Source organism: Bos grunniens, chromosome X (assembly GCF_055505025.1).
Source record: "Bos grunniens cultivar Pamir isolate PY7600 chromosome X, Bosgru_T2T1.0, whole genome shotgun sequence".
Classification (NCBI taxonomy): domain Eukaryota; kingdom Metazoa; phylum Chordata; class Mammalia; order Artiodactyla; family Bovidae; genus Bos; species Bos grunniens.
In genome coordinates, this window is record NC_141194.1 from 81319902 (window position 1) to 81346155 (window position 26254).

A 26254-nucleotide genomic window follows, 5' to 3' on the forward strand; every position below is an offset into this window, starting at 1 on the left:
AATATCACAGTGACCTGAATATGACTATAATCTTTTTTAAGTAAATTTCTCAGGGCCAACCAGTTAGAGTCTTGTAGTAAAGAAATTTACCAAGGTAACCCAGAACTAGACACAGGTAATTGGCCACAAACCCAACAATTGGATTGATTTCTAAAACTAGCATAGAATCAGGTCTATGATAGAAAAGCATTTGATTTATATGCAAAGGTCTAAGAAGTCAAGAAAACATAAATGATCAAACGAATCAGGTCCAGCATCTTTGGGAAGCTGTCTACCTCTGATGTCATTGTCTTCTCATCCTGGTGTAGTGTAGTTTCTCCTGATAAAAAAAGTCCTTCCATCCAGTTTGGATAGAGTCCCTTAAATTATGTCTTTTTCCAGTCCTGGTTGCAGGTCATGAGGTATCTGATCTTCATCCAAAGATAGATCACTGAGATAAGCTTCAGAAACAAACTTAGGGTGTTCTTTAAGAATTCAAATTGAATTTTACATTAATATCACATAACAGCAAAGAACTATCCAAGAAATGAGTCTTACTACATGCACACCTCCATTAACAAACTGGGATTTAACATTTATTGAAACATCTTTTTCTCCTTAAGATTATCCTCATTTTTATCAAATAAAATATAACCAAATTAAGACTAGCTTGTTTGCAAAATAGGTCTGTTCTCACTAATTTTGGTCTGATGATTTATATAACCATAATTGATTATATACTTTTTATTTTGCTGAAACATTTATAGTGTCTCAGACTGAACTTTTAAAATAAAACAGGGCTGGGAAACTCACACCAAAGGCTTATCGCAGATTTTGCCTAACAAATCTAGGTGAATTCTTCCCTTTTTAAGGTCTCAAAAATTTCTTGAGATTTTTGTACCTGTGAGCTAAACTTCCTAACTCATTTGATAAACTTACTGGAAACCTAAGAATTTCCAATTTTTGGAGGAGTCAGATACAGAGAAAATATAATTGTTTTGTTTATAACGTTTAATTTTACAAAAGTATTGTCATAATTAGTTTGAGAGGAAGGTTTTCCCTACTCTCTGAAAACATAAGATTCAAACCTGTAATTTTTCAGATAGAAACCATAAAAGTTATAAGCATATTCGCTGGTTCATTCAGTCCTTTTTTTTAACTTCTGTGAAGTCATTAGGTTTTCCATTAGAATACCAGGACATATCAGAATGTTAAGAACTCCATATAATTTCTAGGATATCTATATTAGTAATTTTACCATACATTATAACATGAGCAGATTTATTACTCATTTGATAATCTTTTTCATGTAATTTAACCAACCAAATAAACACAGTTTAATATCTATCTTTGGGATGTTTCAGGGGCCCTCTGAAGCACCCCAAAGTTAGCTAGAGGTCAAAATAACTTCAAAAGAATTATATTTAGGAAGTTTTATCAAAAAGATCAATTAAAAAGCGTTTAGAACATTTGGTCAAATTTAGTCAGTGTTGATGGGTGTATCACTTAGCTTGTTGATATGTCACAATAGGCCTAAATACCAAGGCTCAAGGTCTAGTAAAAGTCAGATCCGCCATCTTGGACCTAGTTGACTCTAACCAGTTTTCTTTCTGCTGTGTCATTCCTAACAAAATCAATTTATCTAACTAATTGTAATCCAATTTTAGAAAATCCTGATCATGCATAACTCTTTTTAGTCTTTTTTCATACCTTTTTTTTTTTAACTGATAACACACTTCCTACTTTTCCTTAGCAGCCAGGAACTTTTATATTAGCATTTTATAGATTGGTGAGCATAAATACCAGTGATAATCTAGCTTCATTTTCTAAGTTTAGTCATGAATTAGATATTACAATATAAAATTTACTAGTTTATAAAAAAAGTTGAAATAAATAAAAATTTTAAATTCTTTTTCCCCTTTTCCCTCAGTCTCAGGAGTTAGAGATGGTCTAGATAAGTGTTCCTGAGAGCCCTGGTCTCAAGGCACAGGGAAAGAAAATCAAGTTCTAACAAAATGGCGGCAGGTCTAAACCAAATGGTGACCAGACAAAGCAAAATGGCCATCAAAAATCACAACACAGAACTCAGAGTTAAAACACACACATATAAACCCGGCAGTCCTCATCAAAGTGAAAGTGAAAGTGAAGTCGCTTAGTCGTGTCCAACTCTTTGCGACCCGTGGACTGTAGCCCACCAACCTCCTCCATCCATGGGATTCTCCAGGCAAGAATACTGGAGTGGGTTGCCATTTCCTTCTCCAGGGGATCTTCCCGACCCAGGTCTCCCACATTGCAGGCAGACGCTTTAACCTCTGCGCCACCAGGGAAGCCTTATATACAAAAATGCAGTCTCTCAGAAAACCTTCTATAGAGACACAGAACTTCAGATCCAAGCACTAATATCAAAGATTTCAAAGGGAGGAAAGGAAGCCAGCTTGAAAGAAGAAGGGGGAGGAGGCGGGAGAGGGGGGCGAAAGGGGTGGCCTTACAGACGTCTCCTGCCACCTACAGATACCCAGGTGTTACGGGACTTTTCCCTGGGCCTCCAGAGAAGGGAGGACTGGAACTTGGCCCTACCAGAAATCAGACCAGACCAGAACCAGAATTCGAGTTCTCTGCCAAGAGGAAGTGATCAGTCTCCAATCCTCAGCTCAGGCTGAGGGCCCTTCGACCAGATTCCTGCATCCAGGACAGGACCAGGGGACTAGAAAAATGGGGAAGGATAGGAAGGATTAAGGAGAGGAAAGAGAGAGGGAAGGGGAGAGAGGTCAATAAAGTCTCTTGTTCCTTACTGGGTGGGGCACTCTGACCAGTTGTCCGCATCAGGAGGAGACCAGGGATGAAAGGGTCCCAGTTGCGGCTGCTGGGTCTGGTCCATTGGCAGGCAAGCTGGCCCCTGAGTACCCCGAGTGGTCAGGATGTCAGTCTCAGCGAAGAAGAGTCCCCACCAGAGTCGCCATTTATTGCAGTAAGGCGAACCCCTTCCAGGGCCCAAAACTGGGCTCTTGTCTAACACTCAGATGTGAATTATCTGAGGAGACACATGTGCTGACAAAGCAACAGACTTTATTGGGAAAGGGCACCCAGGTGGAGAGCAGTAGGGTAAGGGAACCCAGGAGAACTGCTCTGCCGTGTGGCTCGCAATGTTGGGTTTTATGGTGATGGGATTAGTTTCCAGGTGGTCTTTGACCAATTATTCTAATTCAGAGTCTTTCCTGGTGGCACACGCATCACTCAGCCAAGATGGATGCTAGAGAGAGGGATTCTGGGAAGTGGACAGACACGCAGTGTCTCCTTTAGACCTTTCCCAAACTCTTCTGGTTGGTGGTGGCTTATTAGTTTCATGTTCCTTATCAGGATCTCCTGTCATAAAACAACTCATGCAAATGGTTACTATGGTACCTGGCCAGAGTGGGCGGTTTCAATCAGTGTGCCTCCCATAACAATTGGACTGTACATTTTTAGAAAGAAGTTGCAAAGTTTACCTTTTATGGAAAAAAAGAATGTGTTGATTACAAATTAGACATATGAGATAACTGACAAGGAAAATCAACTTATTTAATAATAGCAAACATGTTTAATTGTACAAACTTGAAATTCAGGGCAGTAAAAATTCAAGGAGCCATATATGATATCAAAATCTTAATAAATATTAATAGACCAATTTTAAGGAAATAAGTAACTTACTTGTATCTAAGGTTTGTTTTAAATTACTCATAAAATTTTGGTTAACTTACTGCAAAGGAAGCCTCTTCTCTATTGACTGTTCTACTTTCTGTAGGACTATTTTCATTAACCTAAGGTGACCAACTCGGTTGGTTTGCTAGGGCCGATGGGTTTCCTGGCCTATAAGGCTTTCAGTACTAAAGCCAGGACCATTTTAGGCAAACCACAAGCCAAAGCTTGCCTAATTCTTATAGTTAGGCATCAGTTCATGATTTTTACATGAAATATGTACGTAACAATTTGACCAACCTTAGAGGATAAAATTCTCATGACATATAAACAAAAATCTGTTTCTAATTAAAAATAATCCCTATCACTTTCCAAGACCTCTGTATAAGGGACAAAGTGACTTAATCATTGTATACAGCAATATACAAGGTTCAATTCGTGGGTCAAAATGAACAACGTGAGCTTTGAAAAAAAGCGGAGTTTGAAACCTGAATCCAGCATTCACTAGCTGAGTGGCAATGAGAAAAATAATGTAACAACTAAGACACAATTTCTATATCTATAAAGTGGGATATTACCTTACCTCATAAAATTGGTGCTTTTAAAAGCAAAGTGGCACACTGTAAAGTTTTAAAAATAGTGTCATCATCATCCATTTCATTAGAAGTACCGAAACGGAAATAAAAGAGTGTGGTTTCTTCCTTCTCAACAATTCAGCAATTATTTCAGAAAGCTTAGATAGATAGACATATGTATAGAGAGGGAGATTTATTTTAAAGAATTGCCTCCTTTGACTTTTGAGGTTGGTAAGTTCAAAATCCACAGGATAGGCCAGAAGGCTGGAATAGAATAGGCCAGAGAAGAGTTGCAGTTTGAGTCTAAAATCAATATGTAGCAGAATTTCATCTTCTTTGGGAGAAGCTGAGCTTTAGTTATTAAGGCCTTCAACTTATTGGGTGAGGTCCACCAACATAGTGGAAGAGAATATGCTTTACTCAAAGTCTACTGATTTAGATGTTAATCCCATTTTTAAAATACTTTCAAAGAAACATCTACAGTAATGTTTGACTAAATATATGATTTCAATAATCGAGCCAAGTTGACACATAAAACTAACGATCACATGGAGAGAAGGTACTTCATATTCCCTAGGATAAATCTAGGCTGTTAGTAGATGTTTCCATTTACTTACATTAGGTTTTAGAGGTATTACCATTCCTTGGCTGTATATAAAAGATACAATGTTAATGAAAAAAGCAAGGTAATCAAGCACTGAAAATCCTGGGGAAGCTCTAGAATCTGAAGTAGATCTCTAGGAAGTGAGGATGCCTCCTCCAGGTGAAGCATGTGTTCTTCAAATAATTTATAGAAAGCAGTGGCTACAAATGCCTGGTATATTGCCACAATCAGGGTCCATTCAAGAAATCTGGTGGTTAACCAACTAGAATCAAGCATGTAGAGAACCGGGTTTTAATTCAAAGAGAACATTAGAAGAAATAATCAAACCATATTATGGAATCCAGAACATAATAGAAGGAGCTGGTTTGACAAGAGACAATACCAAAGATGTGACAAGGACTGGACATATCCCCATGGCAGACCTCAATTTCATGACCTCCTTTATAGCCAACCTTGGACCTCATCAGCTCAGATAGCAGATAAGGCATAGTATCAAATCGGGGAAGTTAAAAAGTCAGAAAAAGGGATAATAGAGTCGAGATATTCATTATATAGAAAAACAGGCACACAGTTTTTGAGATAACAAGATGAAAAGAGCCTGGAAAAAATAATATGGTAGTTCAAAATGGATAAAACAGTATCTTTAAATTATTGTTTGCAACATTTTTGGCAATATTGTGCACATTTGATAAAATGTTGTTGCTATAACTGAGCTTTCATCTTTCCCTAGAACCATCATCATTCATAAGAAAGATAATGTGCATTAGATCAAATTATTCCAATTGAGCAAGATGCAAAATGTCATTTCAGGTAGTGATATAAATGAAGAAAATTTGTAATAAGTAGGACAGGGACTCATTACACTCTGGAGAGTTTTAATCTACTTTCATGGTAAAGGTTAACAAATACTCAGATAGCTACTACTTGTAATTGTCATGTAAAAAGCATTCTTCCTGCAAAGAGCTCAGAGTGGTGGTATATCTGTTCCATTTCAGAGGGTATAGGTTATCCTTTGCGGGAATGATTATTTCATTTATATATCAGGAGCAAACATTTATTGAGCACTTTATAGTGGTAGGGCAGTGGGCTAAGGGCTCAAAACACAGAAAGGTATAAAACATGATTTTATACCTTTTATGAGAGGAAGTCTCTTTACAACATAGCCTAGAATATATTCTCTTCAGAATGCATATATTCTTTAAGTTTCTTTATTTCTTTTTTTTTTTTTTTAGTGTGGACTTCCCATTTGAATAAGAAGTCTTAGGACCAGAAAAGATCATATGCTATTCAAAACAACCCAGATAACATAAAAGCTAGTTATTTAACACTTCTCACTATTGTACTATATTTCAGTAACTGCAATTCGAATCTACATGCATTTAAGGGAAACCATAGGGGTCTATGGCCTGTAGTGTTTTCCAGCACCACTTCTGACACCAAATGAATAGTTTTTCCCTCAAAGCAACCAATTTTCCACTCTCTGGACACCAAACTGGTGTTCTGTGATTCTATTCAACTCTGTTACTAAGCACAGAACCCACAGGTTATGGGTACAGTCCTATCAAACTCCAAATTCAGCTGTAAGTCCCGGGTTGCCACCTGTACTTCTGACTTAACAGCTATAAAGCTGGGGCTTTCCACAACCCTCTCATCAATAAAGCTGGGGCTTTCCACAACCCTCTCATCAAGTTAAAGAAATTAATAGAATGGCTTATAGAACGCAGGAAAGTACTTTACTTACGATTACCAGCTTACAAGAAAAGATATTAGAAAGGATAGAAATGCACAGCTAGATGAAGAGATCCACAGGGTCCTGAAATCAGGAGGTTCTGTCACTGCAGAGTTGAGGTGTGCCACCCTCCAAGTATTAGGATATGTTTAGTAACCTGGGAACTCTCTGAATCCCATCGTTTAGGGGTTTGGACAGAGGTTCTATTATGTAAGAAAGATTGCTTAAATCATTGACCATTGGAAACTGAACTCAACCATCAGTTCTTGTCCCCTCTCTGAAGTCCAGGGGTCAGGTGGTGGTGGTGGTTGTGGTTTAGTCCTCAGCCATGTCCGACTCTTGCGACCCCATGGGCTGTAGCCCACCAGGCTCCTGTGTCCATGGGATTTCCCAGGCAAGAATACTGGAGTGGGTAGTCATTTCTTTCTCCAGGGTATCTTTCAGACCCAGGGATTGAACCTGAATCTCCTGCGGATTCTTTACCACTGAGGAGGCACTTGGGTGGAAAACTTCAAACCTCTAATCACAATGTTGGTTCCTCTGGCAAACAGTCCCCATTCTTAAAGCTATCTAGCGGCCCAACAAGTGTCACTTCATTAGCATAACTGCAGGCAGGGTTGAATGGGGCTTGCTATGAATAACAAAAGACGTTCCTGTCACCTTTATCACTCAGGAGATTCCAAGGGTTTTAGATGGTAGGTCCCTGTAGGAAACCAGGAACAAAGAACAAATATATACAGATATATGCCTTATTGTATCACAAGCGATAAGGAAATCTGAAGCTAAGGTGAAAGCTTAGTGAAGCAACAATCTTTCAAAAAATACTATGCTTAATTAAGTCCTCTGTCTTTTCATGTTAGTCAAAATGGTAGGCAAAATTTATTAGATACTTCGTGGGTTAAAAGCCTCATTAGGCATTGAAATAATTGTTCACTCTGCGTTCACTGGCAAATTTTTCTGGAATTTCCGAATTATTATGTTTTCTTTTTGCATAATTTAATATTAAAATCTAGAATGCAAACATCATTAAGGCCCTCTATAAAAAATAATGAGAAAGATCTCAAAATTAAAAGAAATGCCCCATTCTCTTACAGTAATGATAACTGATGTATAGCTCTTTGAGAGGGAGCTAATATACCCAGTGAGCTTGATTCCATATTGCTTATAATTGATACCTCATTAGTAAGAGATAAAAGTCAAATCTCTAATCCTCTTCACAATTCTAGTATTAAATTTGAAGGGAGAAAGGATAACAGAAATTAATTTTTTAATATTTTGCTCCAACATGATTGCTAGTAGGTTAGTGTTATATACCTTACTTCAGCCTTCATCCCACTGTCATTAAACATAAAAAGAGATACATCATCCAGTTCCAGGAAAAGATGACACAGACTCACTTTTCCCTGTTCTTCCCCTCTAAATACTCTGGAAATAATTCAACAGACAATCATAAAATGACCCTAAAAGATGGAAAGAAAAAGGCAAACTGTATAGAAATCTCAGAACACGAGGACATGATAGTGAGTTTCATGGGTTTTACTTTTTATTTCCCACATATTCTAGACTGGGCTCTAGAGAAGGCTGCAATTTGAAACTCCAATCAGCACAGAAGAAAAACAAGACAACAAGAAAATTCTGATTTGTGTTGCCAAAGGACCCAAAACAGGTAACTCAACAGAGACCTAGTAGAGAGGTCCATCCATAACCTACATTCAGGGCAGTTCACAGCCCAATCTACCATAGTAGCAGTATTGAAGGAGGAAACAGACAGAATAGGCTCCATCTTGAAAGAAGGACTCCATCTTGGGCCGGACTGTGGACTTTGACCTATATGCCCAGTATCTATGGAAACGACATACCAACTGGAAAACCAGGCCCCCCGGATGGAAGAACCCCAGGGCTCATACCTAGACTCTCCATTGCCTAAAAGAATACCCTAATTATCTGTGTAACCAAATAGAATCATAAATTCCATTATGCTTATTGGGGTATGACCACAGGCCTATTGATAACTGTCCACTGTTAACTACCTAGGCTTAAGGCATATGAACCACAGGTTAACTTTGATTGCATCTTTCTTTTCCTTTGTTCAGACTAGTTTCAGGGAATTAGGGGAGGTGGCTTTGGGCACATACACTTAGGGTATATAAGGTTTTCACAAAAACTGGCCAGGGTCCTTGGCTAAGAGGAGACACTGTCTTGGGCCCGCCGGTGTAATAAACTGCACTTCACTATCTGCATTGTCCTTATAAGTGAGTTTGTTTCCCAGAACACGTGGCTACAACAGTATCAATGTCATCCATGTGAAACACCCAGGACAGCATTAGCCAGATCCAAAGAGCAACAGCAGGAGCAGAAGGGTCCAATATGGACATCAATAACATCACACATGGCAACATCAGACTCAAACAAAATTACAGAAGAAGTAATGATAGCAATATCTACTATACACTGGTGCTTCCCTGGTGTCTGAGACAGTAAAGAATCTGCCTGCAATGCTGGAGACCTAGGTTCGATCCCTGGATTGGGAAGATCCCCTGGAGGAGGGTGTGGCAACCCACTCCAGTATTCTTGCCTGGAGAATCCCCATAGACAGAGGAGCCTGGCAGGCTACATTCTATGGGGTCGCAAAGAGTCAGACATAACTAAGTGATTAAGCACAGCACTATACACTGAGTCAGGTGGCCTGTTCTGCCATAGAAGGAGTGTCAGGAGGAAGCAACGGCCAGATCTTCTGCAGCAGCAGCATCTAATAAGGGACCCATCTAACATAGCACACCCAAATGAATGAGCACTCAGTCCATCACAGATGCAGCAAGAGTGGGATCCCTTTCCCATACCTAGAGCAACAGCAGCAGTATCTTCCACAGTAAGAGTATTAGCAGGGCCAGACAGGGACCCTTCCTCCAATTCTGACTGGACTCAGTGGCAACCCAATCTGCCACAACTATAAGAGCATAGAGGTGTTCCTGTCACACACCTGGGAGATTTATAAGACTAATCCTACAAAGTGACAGCAGTCAAAGCCAAGAGATTCCTGAATGTCACACTGAAGGACATCAGGCAGTACATGCAGGAATTGGGCAGGAGCACTAGTGGAACCAGAAATAGAGCTAATCAGAATAAATGTAGAGGTTCTGAAAATTAAATTATTGCTGTAACTACAACTCACTGGAGTAGGCAAGGTCCTACATGCAAAGCCTAAGTAGGATGACTTCCTGCTGAAACAGATTTAAATGGGTTCAAGAGACTTCTAACATTATACACAAAATGTATAAGATACAATTGTACATCATTAATCATATAAAACCATGAAAAACACTACTAAAGATGATAACTGACACCAACAATATGATGAAACAGATGCTAAGATTGTCTGACTGGGATTTTAAACAGGCATTATACATGCGTTTCTATAAATAATTATAAATTCTGTTGAAACAAACATAAAAAATAGAAAGCCTAAAGAAATAGAGGTCATAAAAAATAAGCAATTGGAAATTATAGAACATAAAAATAAAATAGCTGTGTTTCTTTTTAAAAAAATTCACTGGCCAAGTGCAATAGTAGAGTAGATATGGTAGAAGATATAATCAGTGAATTGGAGGACAGATGGGGCTTACACATTCTGAGTAACAGGAAGAAAGCAGGATTTTAAAAATGAACAGAGCTTCAGGGATATATAAGATAATAAGAAATATCTAACAGTTGTATCAGTGGAGTCATAGAAGAAGAGGAGAGAGTATGGAGTTGAAATATATTTGAAAAATGGCTGAAAATTACCAAAATTTGGTGAAATATTTTAATTTAAATTCTAGAAGTTGAGCCAAACACACATAGGATAAGCCCAAAGAAACACATAACAAGAGACATCATAATTAGACTTTTGAAAACAAAAACAAGAAGTCTCAAAACATCAAAAATAATGACATGTTGCCATTTCCTTCTCCAGGGGATCTTCCCGACCCAGGGATCAAACCCGAGTCTCCCGCATTGGAGGCAAATGCTTTACCATCCAAGCTACCAGGGAAGAGACCGTAATTAGACTTCTAAAAACTAAAAACAAAAAGTCTCAGAACATCAGGAACAATGACATGTTACCTATAAAGGAACACTGACTCAAATGACAGCAAATTTCACATCTGAAGCCACAAAGATCATGTTGGAAGTGGCACTTTACTTCCAAAGGAAAAAAAAAATGTTAAAGCAAATCATATATTAAACTTTATTCATAGCAGTCAAAACCTGGAAACTCTCCAAATACTTTTCAATGGGTGAATGGTTAAATAAATTTTGGTACATCAATCTGTACCAAATGGATGAACCTCAAGAGAATCATGCTAAATGAGAAAAATAATAATCTCATAAAATAAAATCTTACTATATATTCTAAGATTTGGGAAATAACAATTACAGAGATGAAGAATAGTTTAGTGGCTGCAATGAGTTAAGGATGAGGTATATAGCTACAAAAAGGTAGAATGAGGGTGTTTTGTGGTGATAATAAAATATGTAACTTGATTGCGGCAGTGATTATGTGAAGCTATACATATGACATCTTTGGCTGCAAGGAATATAATCAATCTGATTTCAGTGTTGACCATCTGGTGATGTCCATGTATAGAGTCTTCTCTTGTGTTGCTAGAAGAGGATGTTTGCTATGACCAGTGCATTCTTTCGGCAAAACTCTATTAGCCTTTGCCCTGCTTCATTCCGTATTCCAAGGCCAAATTTGCCTGTTACTAATAGTGTTTCTTGACTTCCTACTTTTGCATTCCAGTCCCCTATAATGAAAAGGACACCTTTTTTGGGTGTCAGTTCTAAAAGGTCTTGTAGGTCTTCATAGAACCGTTCAACTTCAGCTTCTTCAGCATTACTGGTTGGGGCATAGACTTGGATTATGGTGATATTGAATGGTTTGCCTTGGAAATGAACAGAGATCATTCTGTCATTTTTTGAGATTGCATCCAAGTACTACATTTCAGACTCTTTTGTTAACCATGATGGCTACTCGATTTCTTCTAAGGGAGCTGACTGTGGCTCAGATCATAAACTGCTTATTGCCAAATTCAGACTTAAATTGAAGAAAGTAGGGAAAACCACTAGACCATTCAGGTATGACCTAAGTCAAATCCCTTATGATTATACAGTGGAAGTGAGAAATAGATTTAAGGGCCTAGATCTGATAGATAGAGTGCCTGATGAACTATGGACTGAGGTTCATGACATTGTACAGGAGACAGGGATCAAGACCATCCCCATGGAAAAGAAATGCAAAAAAGCAAAATGGCTGTCTGGGGAGGCCTTACAAAGAGCTGTAAAAAGAAGAGAAGCAAAAAGCAAAGGAAAAAAGGAAAGTTATAAGCATGTGAATGCAGAGTTCCAAAGAATAGCAAGAAAAGAGAAGAAAGCCTTACTCAGTGATCAATGCAAAGAAATAGAGGAAAACAACAGAATGGGAAAGACTAGAGATCTCCTCAAGAAAATTAGAGATACCAAAGGAACATTTCATGCAAAGATGAGCTTGATAAAGGACAGAAATGGTATGGACCTAACAAAAGCAGAAGATATTAAGAAGAGGTGGCAAGAATACATAGCAGAAATGTACAAAAAAGAGCTTCACTACCAAGATAATCACGATGGTGTGATCACTCACCTAGAGCCAGACATCCTGGAATGTGAAGTCAAGTGGGCCTGAGAAAGCATCACTATGAACAAAGCTAGTGGAGGTGGTGGAATTCCAGTTGAGCTGTTCCAAATCCTGGAAGATGATGCTGTGAAATTGCTGCATTCAATATGCCAGCAAATTTGGAATACTCAGCAGTGGCCACAGGACTGGAAAAGGTCAGTTTTCATTCCAATCCCAAAGAAAGGCAATGCCAAAGAATGCTCAAACTACCACACAATTGCACTCATCTCACATGCTAGTAAATTAATGCTCAAAATTCTCCAAGCCAGGCTTCAGCAATACGTGAATGATGAACTTCCAGATGCTCAAGCTGGATTTAGAAAAGGCAGAGGAACCAGAGATCAAATTGCCAACATCTGCTGGATCATGGAAAAAGCAAGAGAGTTCCAGAAAAACATCTATTTCTGTTTTATTGACTATGCCAAAGCCTTTGACGGTGTGGATCACAATAAACTGTGGAAAATTCTGAAAGAGATGGGAATACCAGACCACCTGACCTGCCTCTTGAGAAACTTATATGCAGGTCAGGAAGCAACAGTTAGAATTGGACATGGAACAACAGACTGGTTCCAAATAGGAAAAGGAATACATCAAGGCGGTATATTGTCACCTTGCTTATTTAACTTATATGCAGAGTATATCATGAGAAACGCTGGGCTGGAAGAAACACAAGCTGGAGTCAAGATTGCTGGGAGAAATATCAATAACCTCAGATATGCAGATGACACCACCCTTATGGCAGAAAGTGAAGATGAACTAAAAAGCCTCTTGATGAAAGTGAAAGTGGAGAGTGAAAAAATTGGCTTAAAGCTCAGCATTCAGAAAATGAAGATCATGGCATCTGGTCCCATCACTTCATGGCAAATAGATGGGGAAACAGTGGAAACAGTGTCAGACTTTATTTTTTGGGGCTCCAAAATCACTGCAGATGGTGACTGCAGCCATGAAATTAAAAGACGCTTGTTCCTTGGAAGGAAAGTTATGACCAACCTAGATAGCATATTCAAAAGCAGAGACATTACTTTGCCAACAAAGGTCCATCTAGTCAAGGCTATGGTTTTTCCAGTGGTCATGTATAGATGTGAGAGTTGGACTGTGAAGAAAGCTGAGCACCAAAGAACTGATGCTTTTGAACTGTGGTGTTGGAGAAGACTCTTGAGAGTCCCTTGGACTGCAAGGAGATCCAACCAGTACATTCTAAAGGAGACCAGTCCTGGGTGCTCTTTGGAAGGAATGATGCTAAAGCTGAAACTCCAGTACTTTGGCCACCTCATGCGAAGTGTTGACTCACTGGAAAAGACTCTGATGCTGGTAGGGATTGGGGCAGGAGGAGAAGGGGACAACAGAGGATGAGATGGCTGGATGACATCCCCGACTTGATGGACTTGAGTTTGAGTGAACTCTGGGAGTTGGTGATGGACAGGGAGGCCTGTCGTGCTGCAATCATGGGGTCACAAAGAGTGGAACACGACTGAGTGACTGAACTGGACTGATACATATGACAAAATTTCAGAGAGCTGTGGCAACACATGAATGCACATACATACATACATCAGTGTGTGTATAACTTAATAAATCTGAAAAAACTGAGGATTATACCAATATTAGTTTCCTGGTTTTTATATTCTATGTGAACAAAGAGTTATGCTGCCATTTCAATTCTACAGGCATCAAGACATTTGTCACCACAGTCAGTGACCATCGATACAGTGTGAGGGGAATTCAGTACAGAAAACAAAACAAAACAAAACATAAAATGGGAAGCATTCTATGCCTTGGATAATGGCTCTAGATAGTTAAGATTTATATCTAGGAAATAATTTCAATGAACCCAGATTCTTGCATCTTGTCATACATGAAAGAAAATGAAAGTGAAGTCGCTCAGTCGTGTCCGACTCTTTGCGACCCCATGGACTATTGCCTACCAGGCTCCTCCATCCGTGGAATTCTCCAGGCAAGAGTACTGGAGTGGATTGCCATTTCCTTTTCCAGGAGATCTTCCCAACCCAGGGATCAAACCTGGGTCTCCCACATTGTAGGCAGATGCTTTACCATCTGAGCCACCTACATAGGAAGCACTAAAATTATTAACTTGAGATGTCTGTTCTTTAAAATTAGCAATAATCTTTGGATGTTTCACTGCATGTTTTTTTCCATGAGAAAAAAAAAAAAAAAAAACCCTCCTATATATCCTGACTCTTTCCTTCCCTCTCCAAATAAGGTCCTCAGAGCTGAGAGGTGGTCTCCCAGGCTATAGTCTTCAGTAACTTGCCCAAATAAAACTTAACTCTCAAATTTTAGGTTGTGTGTTTTTCTTTCAGTTGAAAGTACTATAGGTGTGTATAGATGTTAACATTGGGAGAGGGAGGGAAAGATGGACAGCAGTTACCTGTATATTTTTTGTAACTTACTGTGAATTTATAATTAAAATTATAAAATTAAAAATTATTTAAAAAAAAGAAAAAATGCAAGGGTTTCTTATAATTGGAAAGGTTTAATAAAAGTATTATATCCAACACCCCTTTGAAAATAGTTGTTGGAATTTATGGCCTTATTTCCACTCTTCGGTGGTGGGTGGTTGAGTCACTAAGTCATGTCCGACTCTTGCAAACCCATGAACTGTACCCTGCCTGGCTTCTCTGTCCTTGGGATTTCCCAGGCAACAATACTGCAATGGGTAGCCTTTCCCTTCTCCAGGGGATCTTCCCAACTGAGGGACTGAACCCATGTCTCCTGCATTGCAGCCAGATTCTTTACAGACTGAGCTATAAGGGAAACTCTGTTTGACTGAGGTGCTTGCTAATTTTTCTTGTCTGTTTATAGACTACATGCAAGACCATTTGGATATTCATAATTACAAAATACACTGAGAGAAAATTAGTTTTGCTAGCAAATATTCTGTTATTGTTCCTTTTAAAATATATTTTCTTCAGTAACTATATCAACATATTTTACGATTGTTCCCTCTTTCTCAGTTCAGTTCTTCTTTCTAACAGTATATAAATGGATTCATTTGAATCTCAATGGAGAAGAGGCACAGTCTATAAAAACACCTGAATAATGAGCATATAGTTTTTCAAAACCATAGAAGACACATAATAAAGTCAAGATTCAGATAAAATACATAAATGCTTGTAAGTAAAACTTTAGAGTAAATGTACAACTGCAAGTGGTCCAAATACAGATTTGGTTAACATCTAGTATGTATATAAGAAAATCAAAACAAACAAAAAAAAAGCAGGGGGGAGAAGTTCATGCTGAACTCATACTTTTGTGTGGAGGCACTAAACAAAGCAATACTCAGGAAAAGAAAATGTGCTCACTGTTGTTCAATTAAAGATAAATTTTTTTCCAATATACACGATCTCAAGTTATCGAGCATTCATGCAAAACTTATTAGAGTGTTACAGAAACCAAGCACCACACTCGGAGAGTTGGAGAACCAGATTTATTATACTGGTGGCCCAGAGGAGTTAACACTCCAAGCTCTGAGCCTCCAACAAAGGGATTACAGAGTTTTAACAGACAGACTGTAGTGGGCAATACTAGCTGTTAATAGGCTGGTTTAAACTAAAGGTTTTCGTGTGCACAGTAACAGCAGTCAAGATGGGGAAGGGGGTGCCTGGCCTGGACAGGCATGATTAAGCAGGTTTGCAGGGGCTGGGCAATTGCAAACAGCAGGACAAGGGTGAGTGAAATAAACTCCAGTTTCTAGTATTGCAAGTCCCCACTTTCTGAGACTACGTGACCTACATGATCTTGATTTTGCAAGGGCAAGCTAAGTTACAGAGGCAGAAGGAGAAAGAGATTATGTAAAATTTTAACTATTCAGTGATGGTACAAACAGCAGTAGCAGTTTCAATGAGCAGCAGATCTATTTAAACCTCAGCTGCTGCTGCTGCTGCTAAGTCACTTCAGTCGTGTCCGATTCTGTGCGACCGAATAGAATGCAGCCCACCAGGCTCCCCCATCCCTGGGATTTTCCAGGCAAGAACACTGGAGTGGGTTGCCATTTCCTTCTCCAATGCATGAAAGTGAAAAGTGAAAGTGAAGTCGCTGAGTTGTGTCCGACTCTTAGCGACCCCATGGACTGCAGCCTACCAGGCTTCTCCGTCCATGGGATTTTCCAGGCAAGAGTACTGGAGTGGGGTGCCATTGCCTTCTCCATTAAACCTCAGCAGATCTGCTTAAACCTGAGGAATTTATGGTAATAAAACGCAATGCAAATAAAGCACCTGAAGAATTTATGGTAATAAAACACAATGGAAATGCTACAATGGAAATATGGAAATAAGATAATCTTTTAAAGTAGACTGACGAAATTAAAACAATGTGATACCATTACACACTCATTGGAATGGTCAAACACAAAAATGTGACAATACCAATTACTGGCAAAGATGAGGAACAACAGGAACTCTCATTCTTTGTTCCTGGGTGGCAATGAAAAATGGTACAGTCAATTCAGAAGCAATTTCTTACATAGCTAAACACAGTCATACCATATGATCTAGCTAGCAATTATGCTCCTAGACTGTTAACACAATGACTTGAAGTTAATACCCATGCAAAAACATGCACAGAAATTTTGTAACAGCTTAATTCACTCTCTCTCTCTCACACACACACACACACACACAGAGGAAACAAAGTGTCCTTTAATAGACGAATGAATAAACAAACCTATGTTACATAAACATAACAGAATACTATTCAAGAATAAATAGAAGTGACCTATAAAATCACAAAAAGAAATGTATGAAACCTGAATGAATGCTATTAAGTAAAATAAGGTAGTCTGGAAAAAGTTATACACTGCATGATGCCAATTACACGACATTCTGGAAAAGGTAAAACCGTAGAGAAAATAAAAAATATCAGAGGCTTTTTTCTTTTGCTTCAGAATACTTTTATTAGTTTGGATACAGTTTGTCAATACTCAACTACGCCTCTTCTACTTCGACACACAAATCCACTCAATTAGGGTCTTCCTCGCCTCATACCTCATATGCTGCTGCTGCTGCTGCTAAATCGCGTCAGTGGTGTCCAACTCTGTGCGACCCCACAGACGGCAGCCCACCAGGCTCCCCGGTCCCTGGGATTCTCTAGGCAAGAACACTGGAGTGGGTTGCCATTTCCGTCTTCAATGCATGAAAGTGAAAAGTAAAAGTGAAGTCGCTCAGTTGTGTTCGACTCTTAGCGACCCCATGGACTGCAGCCTACCAGGCTCCTCCGTCCATGGGATTTTCCAGGCAAGAGTACTGGAGTGGGTCGCCAGTGCCTTCTCCTACACCTCAGATATTGTAATGTTATTGTGTGCATCTGCAGGAACCTCGAGATTGGGACGTTTGCAGTTACAACAGGTTGCAGCGGCAAGTTTCAGATTCCACATCCTGGATACAATTTTCACAAGGTCTTTCTCGAGCTGGGTTAAGGTACCGAACATACATTTTTTGGAGGAGGAAGCCTCTTTTTCTTTCTTATAGAGCCTAATAAACAGCCCCAACAGCCACAAACAGTGCGACCTTCAGTCACTGTTTCCTGGAAACTTCAGAATCACCAAAAACACAAGGAGGAGGAGAATAAGCCAGTGTGACTTGCTCCCAAGCCAGCCTGGGGCATGCTCTGGTTGATTCTGCAAAATTCGAAAGTGCCTTCCACAGGGCACCTTCCCTGGGAGATCTATGGCTTCTCTCAGAATATAAAACACATAGGAACTTAAAAAGGAGACACACGTAGGCCAGAAAATGAACCATATTACAGACCGACCGCATAGTGAGCTGAGAGGAAGTGACTCTTGGTGTGCTCCTGGCACTTGGAGACTGAGGCCCAGGCAGGGCTGGGCCTTTGATGACATCACAGAGGGCACCCCAGCCAGCCTCCATCTGGTCACTGTTATGACTTCAGAGCAGAGGATAAGGAGGTCTGCAGGGGTCAACCGGTAGTAGGGTTTAAAGGGAAATGCCAACATCTCCAGCGGGCATTCAAAAAAGAGGTGGGGAGTGACAAAATGCCATCTCCTTGTCAGTGTATTCTTTCTGAACCTGGTCCTCTACTGGGAGGGTGAGTCCATCTTTTACTTTTATTTTTCCATTTGTTGAATCCAGACACTGTGGTGAACAGAACAGACCCAGGGGCATGTGTCCCTGTGGAGCAGAGTGCTAAGAGGGCAAGAAAGATATTAAACCAGAGACCACAAACTAGGAGCCACTGATGTGTTGTATGTGGTTGCTGCTGCTAACTCTCTTCAGTCATGTCCGACTCTGTGCGACCCCATAGATGGCAGCCCACCAGGCCCCGCCGTCCCTGGGATTCTCTAGGCAAGAACACTGGAGTGGGTTGCCATTTCCTCCTCCAATGCATGAAAGTGAAAAGTGAAAGTGAAGTCACTCAGTCATGTCCGACTCTTAGCGACCCCATGGAATGCAGCCTACCAAGCTCCTCCTTCCATGGGATTTTCCAGGCAAGAGTACTGGAGTGGGGTGCCATTGCCTTCTCCCTGTATGTGGTTACGCTGTTCCTAAAAATGACTGTGGTCAGTCACTAGGTCTTGTCTGACTCTTTGACACCATGAACTGTAGCCCACCAGGCTCCTCTGTCCATGGCATTTCCCAGGCAGGAATACTGGACTGGGTTGCCTTTCCTTCTCTAGGCATAAAGGATTTTTTAGGGCAGTGAAACTATTCTGTATGATGTTATGGTAAATAAATGATACTACATATTTGTCAAAACTCATAGAACCTTACAGCACAAAAAAATGAATCAATGTATGCATATTAAAAAAATTTTTGACATCAAGAATGGAATGCAGAATTTGACTAAACAATATAATTATATTACAAATGTATGAAACCATCTCACTAAGATCCCCTGACTTAAGTAACTTGGAAAAGGAATGGAGTTTGCAAGACTAAAAGCAAAAAAGAACTGTAATCTAGGTGATAGTGTTCTTTCTCAGAAAGGTACAGGTCAACAATCCTGATATTGTTATACATGTCTACCTGGATTGAACAATTAAAGAGATGGCACATGAGTATACATACAAATATTTCTTTGTTCTGTTAGCTGAAAGGGTCTAAAAGAAATGATACTCTCGAAATCTGAAAGAAACAATGATGTAAATCTTTGATGTAAATCCATAAATCTTTGATTAGAAGAGCTTGTTATGCATGTTCTGAACCAGGGAATGGAAATACTAAGTCCTGAAGACCCACTCAGCCTCCAAGAATGGAGTTGCCTACAATTTCCCTATCTATCCTTGACTTCTCCCCTCTGCATTTCTCTTTCCTCCCCCAAATCCCTCAGTACATGAAGGACAACTTTAGAAAGCTCTGACTTGAGAGAAATGTGCCAAACACATTATATCAATTCATGGGTTCATCAATATGATGGGTTGTTTTTATATTTTGTAGCCTACTCTTCATTTCTTAATTTTTAATTTTGTAATTATAATTTGGCTACATAACATGGCATGCAAGATCTTAGTTTCCTGACTGGGGATCAAACTCATGCCCCCAGCAGTAGAAGCACAGAACGTTTACCACTAGACCACCAGGCAAGTTCTACCATGGGGATTTTAATGTTTCACAAGTTAACTCATTTGAAGCAAAGTCATACAAAAATACTAGGAGTGGCAGAAAAACTTAAGGGACTCAATCCTGTAAAACAATCTTCAGTCATCCATTCAGAAAAAGTAACTGAGCACAAGTTATAAAGAAGGCATTGAATACTTGCTTCTTTAGGCTATAAGATTATTAATAAGATGTCCTTTCAATCAATTGAACTATTATATAGTAGTTTAGGTGAGGCATTGTGAGAGGGATTATTGATTTTCTCCAAATATAGGTTATCTCCATCATATTTAATACTATACTACCAATTTTTAGTAAGCATCTCATCCTCCAGAATAAAAACTGCATTTCTGAGCCTCTTTTGAGGTAGGTATTCTCCTGTTAATTAGTTTCAGGAAGTGACAGAAACCAAGTGTTCTAAGAGCCATCTTTGGGAAAGAATCCGCCTGCCCCTGCAGGATGTATTCCTATGGCACTTATCTATTATAGCACCTTCTACACCTGACCTGCCTCTTGAGAAATTTGTATGCAGGTCAGGAAGCAACAGTTAGAAGTGGACATGGAACAACAGACTGGTTCCAAATAGCAAAGGAGGACATCAAGGCTGTATATTGTCACCCTGCTTATATAACTTATATGCAGAGTACATCATGAGAAACGTTAGATTGGAAGAAGCACAAGCTGGAATCAAGATTGCCGGGAGAAATATCAATAACCTCAGATATGCAGATGACACCACCCTTATGGCAGAAAGTGAAGAGGAACTAAAAAGCCTCTTGATGAAAGTGAAACTGGAGAGTGAAAAAGTTGGCTTAAAGCTCAACATTCAGAAAACGAAGATCATGGCATCCGGTCCCATCACTTCATGGGAAATGGATGGGAAAACAGTGGAAACAGTGTCAGACTTTATTTTTGGGGGGCTCCAAAATCACTGCAGATGGTGACTGCAGGCATGAAATTAAAAGACGCTTACTCCTTGGAAGGAAAGTTATGACCAACCTAGACAGCATATTCAAAAGCAGAGACATTACTTTGCCAACAAAGGTCCATCTAGTCAAGGCTATGGTTTTCCCTGTGGTCACGTATGGATGTGAGAGTTGGACTGTGAAGAAGGCTGAGCACCGAAGAATTGATGCTTTTGAACTGTGGTGTTGGAGAAGACTCTTGAGAGTCCCTTGGATTGCAGGGAGTTCCAACCAGTCTATTCTGAAGGAGATCAGCCCTGGGATTTCTTTGGAAGGAATGATGCTAAAGCTGAAGCTCCAGTACTTTGGCCACCTCATGTGAAGTGTTGACTCTGATGCTGGGAGGGATTGGGGGCAGGAGGAGAAGGGGACGACAGAGGATGAGATGGCTGGATGGCATCACTGACTCGATGGATGTGAGTCTAGTGAACTCCAGGAGTTGGTGATGGACAGGGAGGCCTGGCGTGCTGCGATTCATGGGGTTGCAAAGAGTGGGACACGACTGAGCGACTGAACTGAACTGAACACTCAACTATCATCCTCTTAACTTTTCTTAGCCTCAGTTTTCTCATCTGAGCAATAGAGAATAATAATAGTTTCTGCATTATTGGATAGCTGTAAGAAGTAAAGGAGACAGTGCATGGAAAGCACTTAGTAAGCACTGGATAAATAGTAGCTACCATTAGGTAGCGCAGTGGTAAAGAATCTGTCTGCCAATGCTGGAGACTCAAAGGACATGTGCTAGATCCCTGGGTCCAGAAGATCTCTTGGAATAGGAAATGGCAACCTACTCCAGTATTCTTGCCTGGAAAATTCCATGGAAAGAGGCGCCAGTGGACTATAGTCTACTGGGGTTGCAAAGAGTTGGACATGACTCAGCACAGCACAGAGAGCAAATAGAGGGAATATGCCTTCTCTTTATTTCTTCTTCATCCTGCTTGCTGGAATGTAGACAAGATAGCTAGAACTGAACCAGTTATTCTAAACAATACAGTGGAAGACATAGATTAAGGGTGATTGGAGAGTAATATAGGATGATGTCACTTTTCTGATGCATTGGAATCATATAATAAACCTGGACTATCTTTCTTTTACCTACTTTCATACAGTGAGAAATAGGATCAAATGTTTAAGCCGCTAATTTTGAGTTTTCTGTCCTGAACTTGCAACCTCAATCCTAACTGAAACAAACATGTAAAACAACAAATGTGCAAATGTAAACTCATTAATGAAAGAATAAACTTCCATAGGTGCTCAAAAAGGAAAGATGGTAGGTATTTTGGACTACTCTGTTTCTCAGGTATCAAAAATTTCCCAAATGTTCTGAAAGTTTTGAGCTCATAGTAAAAAATAATAAAACACACAAAGAAACAAGGCACCATGAGTGAAACAAATGTAAGAAATAGATTCAGAAACAACTTAAATATTAATATCAGAAACATGGTTGTCTAAAATATTTAAAGAAATGAATCAAAGAATTAAAATGTATCAGAATAGTTAGTTCAGTTCAGTCGCTCAGTCGTGTCCCACTCTTTGCAACCCCAGGAACCACAGCACACCAGGCCTCCATGTCCATCACCAACCACCAGAGTTCACTCAGACTCACGTCCATCGAGTCAGTGATGCCATTCAGCCATCTCATCCTCTGTCATCCCCTTCTCCTCCTGCCCCCAATCCCTCGCAGCATCAGAGTCTTTTCCAATGAGTCAACTCTTTGCATGAGGTGGCCAAAGTACTGGAGTTTCAGCTTTAGCATCATTCCTTCCAAAGAAATCCCAGGGTTGATCTCCTTCAGAATGGACTGGTTGGATCTCCTTGTAGTCTAAGGGACTCTCAAGAGTCTTCCCCAACACCACAGTTCAAAGGCATCAATTCTTCGGCGCTCAGCCTTCTTCACATTCCAACTCTCACATCCATACATGACCACAGGAAAAACCATAGCCTTGACAAGATGGACCTTTGTTGGCAAAGTAATGTCTCTGCTTTTGAATATGCTGTCTAGGTTGGTCATAACTTTCCTTCCAAGGAGTAAGCATCTTTTAATTTCATGGCTGCAGTCACCATCTGCAGTGATTTTGGAGCCCCCCAAAAATAAAGTCTGATACTATTTCCACTGTTTTCCCATCTATTTCCCATGAAGTGATGGGACCAGATGCCATCATCTTCATTTTCTGAATGTTGAGCTTTAGGCCAACTTTTTCACTCTCCTCTTTCACTTTCATCAAGAGGCTTTTTAGTTCCTCTTCACTTTCTGCCATAAGGGTGGTGTCATCTGCATATCTGAGGTTATTGATATTTCTCCCAGCAATCTTGACTCTAGCTTGTGTTTCTTCCAGTCCAGCGTTTCTCGTGATATACTCTGCATATAAGTTAAATAAGCAGGGTGACAATATACAGCCTTGACATCCTCCTTTTCCTATTTGGAACCAGTCTGTTGTTCCATGTCCAATTCTAACTGTTGCTTCCTCATCTGCATACAGATTTCTCAAGAGGCAGGTCAGGTGGTCTGGTATTCCCATCTCTTTCAGAACTTTCCAGTTTATTGTGATCCACACAGTCAAAGGCTTTGGCATAGTCAATAAAGCAGAAATAGATGTTTTTCTGGAACTCTCTTGCTTTTTCCATGATCCAGCAGATGTTGACAATTTGATCTATGGTTCCTCTGACTTTTCTAAAACCAGCTTGAACATCTGGAAGTTCACGGTTCATGTATTGCTGAAGCCTGGCTTGGAGAATTTTGAGCATTACTTTACCAGCGTGTGAGATGAGTGCAATTGTGTGGTAGTTTGAGCATTCTTTGGCATTGCCTTTCTTTGGGATTGGAATGAAAACACCTTTTACAGTCCTGTGGCCACTGCTGAGTTTTCTAAATTTGCTGGCGTATTGAGTGCAGCACTTTCACAGCATTATCTTTCAGGATTTGAAATAATTCAACTGGAATTCCATCACCTCCACTAGCTTTGTTCATAGTGATGCTTTCTAAGGCCCACTTGACTTCACATTCCAGGATGTCTGGCTCTAGATGAGTGATCACATGATCGTGATTATCTGGGTCGTGAAGATCTTTTTTGTACAGTTCTTCTGTGTATGCTTGCCACCTTTTCTTAATATCTTCTGCTTCTGTTAGGTCCACACCATTTCTGTCCTTTATCAAGCTCATCTTTGCATGAAATGTTCCCTTGGTATCTCTAATTTTCTTGAAGAGATGTCTAGTTTTTCCCATTCTGTTGTTTTCCTCTATTTCTTTACATTGATTACTGAGGAAGGCTTTATCTCTTCTTGCTATTCTTTGGAACTCTGCATTGAGATGCTTATACCTTTCCTTTTCTCCTTTGCTTTTTGCTTCTCTTCTTTTCACAGCTCTTTGTAAGGCCTCCCCAGACAGCCATTTTGCTTTTTTGCATTTCTTTTCCATGGGGATGGTCTTGATCCCTGTCTCCTGTACAATGTCATGAACCTCAGTCCATAGTTCATCAGGCACTCTATCTATCAGATCTAGGCCCTTAAATCTATTTCTCACTTCCACTGTATAATCAAAAGGGATTTGACTTAGGTCATACCTGAATGGTCTAGTGGTTTTCCCTACTTTCTTCAATTTAATTCTGAATTTGGCATAAGGAGTTCATGATCTGAGCCACAGTCAGCTCCTGGTCTTGTTTTTGTTGAATGTATAGAGCTTCTCCATCTTTGGCTGAAAAGAATATAATCAATCTAATTTCGGTGTTGACCATCTGGTGATGTCCATGTGTAGAGTCTTCTCGTGTTGTTGGAAGAGGGTGTTTGCTACGACCAGTGCATTTTCTTGGCAGAACTCTATTAGTCTTTGCCCTGCTTCATTCCGTATTCCAAGGCCAAATTTGCCTGTTACTCCAGGTGTTTCTTGACTTCCTACTTTTGCATTCCAGTCCCCTATAATGAAAAGGACATTTTTTGGGGTGTTAGTTCTAAAAGGTCTTGTAGGTCTTCATAGAACCGTTTAACTTCAGCTTCTTTAGCGTTACTGGTTGGGGCATAGACTTGGATTACTGTGATATTGAATGGTTTGCCTTGGAAATGAACAGAGATCATTCTGTCATTTTTTGGGACTGCATCCAAGTACCGAATTTCAGACTCTTTTGTTGACCATGATGGCTACTCCATTTTTTCTGAGGGATTCCTGCCTGCAGTAGTAGATATAATGGTCATCTGAGTTAAATTCACCCATTCCAGTCCATTTCAGTTCGCTGATTCCTAGAATGTTGACATTCACTCTTGCCATCTCTTGTTTGACCACTTCCAATTTGCCTTGATTCATGGACTGACATTCTAGGTTCCTATGTAATATTGCTCTTTACAGTATCGGACCTTGCTTCTATCACCAGTCACATCCACAGCTGGGTATTTTTTTTTGCTTTGGCTCCATCCCTTCATTCTTTCTGGAGTTATTTCTCCACTGATCTCCAGTAGCATATTGTATCAGAATAAGTATCAGAATAAGTGATGATAAAAACCAACTATATAAAACTATTCAAGTAAAATTTCTTAGGAATAAAGGTATAAGAAATTTAAAACTATGTACAGAATCCTAGCTTCCATTAATGGCATAGCACTTTAGTCATAATAACACTATAGAATACAAAAGTTACAAAATACGGAGCAAGACTAAAAACAATTTTATACAACTATTTGAATACAGTGGGAAGTAACAGAAAGGCAGAAACTGGGCTCCCCTTGTCATTCAGTGGTAAAAAATCTATCTACTAATGCAGGAGACATTGGTAGGATCCCTGGTCTGGGAAGATGCCACATGCCATGGAGCAACTACGCCTGTGCACCACAACTACTGAGCCTGTATTCTAGAGCCCAGGAGCTGCAACTACTGAAGCTGGCATGCCCTAGAGCCCATGCCCTGCAACAAGAGAAGCCATCACAATGAAAAGCCCCCACACCGCAAATAGAGAGTAGGCTCCATTCACCACAACTAGAGAAAAGCCCACACAGCAACGAAAACCCAGCACAGCCAGAAGTAAACTAATAAAACATTTTTTTTTTAAACCAGGCAAAAACTGAACAGAATTCAATTACTGAAAGACAGAAACTGCATATAGTGTTGTTTGCGTCTTTGTACCTTTTTGTCTAAGGGCACTTCCATGTGGGCCTTAGGAACCATTACTAGGAAAAAAGCTAGTGGAGTGGGTGGAATTCCAGCTGAGCTATTTCAAATCCTAAAAGATGATGCAGTTAAAGCGCTAGTGCTGCACTCAGTATGCCAGCAAATTTGGAAAACTCAGCAGTGGCCACAGGACTGGAAAAGGTCAATTTTCATTCCAATCCCAAAGAAAGGCAATGCCAAAGAGCTTTCAAACTACTGTACAATTGCACTCATTTCACACTCGAGCAAGGGTAATGTTCAGAAGTCCTTCAAGTTAGGCTTTAGAACCATGTGAACCAAGAATTTCCAGATGTACAAGGTAGATTTAGAAAAGGC

The 26254-nt window shown here is 39.9% G+C and overlaps 1 long non-coding RNA gene and 1 pseudogene across 1 annotated transcript in view; both read right to left on the bottom strand.

Moving 5' to 3' along the window:
• Positions 1-26254, bottom strand: part of LOC147340761 (uncharacterized) — a 150112-nt gene that overhangs the window by 55617 nt on the left and 68241 nt on the right. The window lies entirely within an intron of this gene.
• LOC147340763 (protein FAM209 pseudogene) lies at positions 17137-18108 on the bottom strand (annotated as a pseudogene).